Below are 4,487 nucleotides of genomic sequence, written 5' to 3' on the forward strand. Positions count from 1 at the left end.
CCTAGATCTGTGCCTAGACACAATCCTGTCTCGAAGCTCTAACGACAATTCCTTCAACCTCTTGGCTTGATTTTTGCTTTGACATGCATTGGCAACTGTGGGACCTTTTATATAGACAGGTGTTTGTGCCTTTCCAAAAAATCATGTCCAATCAATTGAATTCACCACAGGTGGACTCCCAAGTTGTAGAAACATCTCAATGAGGATCAATGGGAACAGGATTCACCTGAACTCAATTTCGAGTCTCCTAGCAAAGGGTCTGAATACTTATGTAAATAAGGTATTTCTGTTTTTTTTTATTTGTAATACATTTGCAAACATTGTCGTTATGGGGTATTGTATGTAGATTGATGAGGAGAAAAATGTATTTAATACATTTTAGAATAAGACTGTAATGTAACAAAATGTGGAAAAAGGTAAGGGGGTCTGAATACTTTCTGAATACCAATGCTTTTCCTGGAACATAATTTCTCAGCACAGCAGTTGTAACAAATCCATGATGCACTCATCAGGGAAGCCTAAGTTAAAGGGATAGTTCACTCAAACATATTTTAGTATTTTGTTCATTTGTCCACTGTTGATATGGTTGCCAACAATGGGGCCATGTCGGAAGTAATGTCTCCAAGATATAGCACTTTCAGTAAACATCTACATGTGAATATGTATTTTCATCACTCTTTTTGCTTTTTACCAAAAGTGTTCCATCTTGAAGATTTGACATTTTCAAAAAAGCAACAAAAAAAAGAATTGGTGCTGGTTGTTTTGTGTTTTTTTGTTTTGAACATTGAAATAAGCGAGGCATGTAGGGTCGTGTGAAATATAATATGCATTCTTCTGCCTCTGCCTCCAGAGGGGTGTACTACAAAAAGTGGGATCAATGAGTTAGCCAGCTAACTTGAATAAATATTCGGAAATCACTTTTTATTTTTTTGAAAACTAACTTGATATGGCCATGGTCTAAGTGACCCATCCAAAAGCACATGCAATGCCGTCAAAGTATTCAGACCCCTTGACTTAGTTCACATTTTGTTGCCTTACAGCATGAATTATAGATTCATTAAATGCATTTTTGTATCACCCATCTACACACAATAACCCATAATGAGAAAGTGAAAATATGTTTTTAGAAATGTTAGCAAATTTCTAGAAAAATAAATACAGAACTCTAATTTACATAAGTATTCACACCTGAGCCACTACTTTCTGGGTAAATCTCTAAGAGCTTTCCACACCTGGATTGTGCAACATTTGCCCATTTTTTTATTTTCAAATTTCTTCAAGTGCTTTCAAATTGGTTGTTGATCATTGCTAGACAACCATTTTAATTTCTTGGTAAACTGCTCCAGTGTAGATTTGGCCTTGTTTTTAGGTTATTGTCCTGCTGAAAGGTGAATTAATCTCCCAGTGTATTCGTCTAGGATTTTGCCTGTGCTTAAACTTCATTCCGTTTATTTGTTATCATTAACAATTACAAGCATTATTTGGGCTTGCCATAACAAAGGGGTTGAATACTGTTTACTTTGTAAAAACATAATTCCATATATGTGTTTGTGTAGGCCAGTGACAAAAACATCTACATTTAATCCATTTTAAATTCAGGCTGTAACACAACAAAATGTTGAAAAAGTCAAGGAGTGTGAATACTTTCTGAAGGCACTAAGTTTAACTTAATGAACCAGAAAATCGATAGTTTTTTCTGGTTGTTTGTTAAAGTTAGCTGGCTAACTCATTGATCCTGCGTTATTATACCCCTTTGATATTGTGGGCTTGACCAATGACACAAAACAAGTCTCAAAATAAACCTGGTGGTGGTGCTCCTGCCTGGCAATCGTTGCCCTCGTCCGTAGCTCCTCTCCCTCTCTCATCCCCTGGGCCTTCACGGTGCAGGCTACCTCCTTTGGTGCAGGCTACCTCCAGTACCAGCGCCATACATGAAGCATGTGGTCATACAATGAGCAGCTGGCTATTAGGCAGGACACTGCAGTGCTGTCTTCTGACGGGTTGGAATAAGGAGGTGGGCCTCCCACAGAGCTAGCAGGTGGCGGGGATATGCGCCCAGGTATGTAATGTCCTGCGTCATCCTCCAAGGAGGTGTTGAAGCTGGTAGCTGGAGATTCATACCTAATCCTCCTCATGGCTCTCTGTCTTTGCTCTGTGGTCTACAGATGGGAGCAGGGAAGGAGGCTGTTCCAGGGACAAGTGAGACCAGTCTGCCCCCGTAGGCCAGGTAGTTGTGTAGTAGGCTAGTACGGAACATGCTCTTCTGCTGCCCTCTAGAGGAACAAGTGAAAAATCCATGTTTGACACAATGACAAAATGTTACCAGCTCTTAAACTACAATTAGTTCTATAAACCTTTTCTGTTGGATTGCCCCTTTAAAAACAATCAGACATGGTAGTTGTAAAGGGTTAAGTTTTCATGTGAGCATCATGACACTGTCTAGCCTCAGCTCTCATGCTTCGCTCGAATGTTTGGTGAAAGCCTGTGCAGGCTAGCCCCGTTCAGACTCCCCAGGGCTTGCTTGCCTGGCAGTGAAGGATGTGGCAGTCGCAAGTGCTCATGGGTAGGATGCCACTTCAGTCACCACACTCCTCCACCCAGGGCATTCTCACTGAGAGGCTAGCACATGTTCCTCTCGTCCCACAGCAACACCTGCTTGTCATAGATACAGATACAAGATCATAGAATACTATAAGCTTACTATAGAAGACTTACACTGAGTGTTCAAAACATAACCCCCCCCCCCCCCCCCCCCGCCACCAGAACAGCCTGATTTCGTTGTGCCATGGAGTCTACAAGGTGGCAAGAGTTCCACAAGGAAGTTAGCCCATGTTGACTGTATTGCTTCCCACAGTTGTGTCAAGATGACTGGATGTCCTTTGGGTGGTGGACCATTTATTTTTATACACACGGGAAACTGTTGAGTGTGGAAATACCCAGCAGTGTTGCACAAACCGGCACTTATATCCAATCCATGTCTCAAGGCTTAGAAATCCTTCTTTAACCTGTTTCCTCCCCTTCATCTACACTGATTGAAGTGGATTTAACAAGTGACATCAGTAAGGAATCATACTGTAGCTTTCACCTGGATTCTTCCGGTCATTCTATGTCATGGAAAGTGCAGGTGTTCTTAATGTTTTGTACACTCAGTGTATAGTTTCCTATAGGAATCCCATAGTGCTTTTTCGTAAGGGAAGTTGCGTTTTGATGAATTAGCATATTTTGTTGCCACCAGCACCTTATGAATGAAGACAATACTATTTAACCACAAGATTGAGATAATTAACTATTTCCCATTTTAGAAATACTGATATGTATTTTGCAATTACAGTAATTAGTACTGCATGTACTTACCATCTTCAGTATAGAGTAGTGTAATTGTTTTATTGTTTTGTTTTTTTTGCCTACAAAAATACATTACAGATGGGCTATTGTCAAAATGGTCCCTTAAATTGATAAGACACAAGCACACAAACCTCAGCCATCTTGATCAAGCACTTCCCAACTCAAGTTCTGCCATTGACCTACCACACTCTGCCTTTTGATGAACTGTGGTTCAGGGTGACAAAATGGCACAATATTCCCTGTTATCCATGGATAAAATGGGTCCACAAGGAAATATGTCAAAAGATCAGTGAATCAACTGTCATATGATGTGATCTATGTGGGAATGTTGGGGAGAGTGTGTGAGAGTCCGAATAGATTATTCCCAGATGTTAGGTCACCTGTAAATTACACTTATTTTCTTGTTTGTGCCTGCTGCATACAAGCACTTGCATTGGGCAAATGCGTGGGTTTGTCTCTGTTTTTTTCCATTTACTATAGTCTCCTTGATGCATTCTTAAGAAGGCCAACATGCATTTTTAAACAGTACAAATTAAGCAGTTAAAGCCCGTGCCTGTGCACAGCTGTGTCTTCTTCAATGTGCTGGTGAAACTGAGTATCCAAGATAGAGGTCGACCGATTAATCGGAATGGCCGATTTAATTAGGGCCAATTTCAAGTTTTCATAACAATCGGAAATTGGTATTTTTGGGTGCCGATTTAAAAAAAAAAAAAAAAAAAAAAAAAAAAAAACATTTTTTAGACTCGTCCTATTCCCAGTTGTGATTCCTGGCAATCGTGGCTGTTTTTTTTCTATGTAACTCATGTCAAAATAGCTTACATACAGTCCATACCATATGGGTGGCACTAGGACTTTTTCCAGAAAGTTGTCTTGATTCAGCAAGAAGGCAGCTGGTAGGAAATGCACAAGAGCCTTTCTACTCTAACTCAGTCATCGGAATTTGATACAGAGAGGCAGAGACGACATCTGACAAATTGCATGCTTGGTACTAAACTGAAAGGGGAGGTGTAGCTTGATTTGATGTGTGTGTGTGTGTTTGCTTTGTGTAGCCTACAGGAGAGGTGTGTGTGGGGGGAGTGGCTATGTTCCCCCTGACACTCCCCAGTGTGTATGTCTGGGCTGAGGAATTGTGTTGTGGTCAG

Source organism: Oncorhynchus clarkii, chromosome 6 (assembly GCF_045791955.1).
Source record: "Oncorhynchus clarkii lewisi isolate Uvic-CL-2024 chromosome 6, UVic_Ocla_1.0, whole genome shotgun sequence".
NCBI classification, from domain to species: Eukaryota; Metazoa; Chordata; class Actinopteri; order Salmoniformes; family Salmonidae; genus Oncorhynchus; species Oncorhynchus clarkii.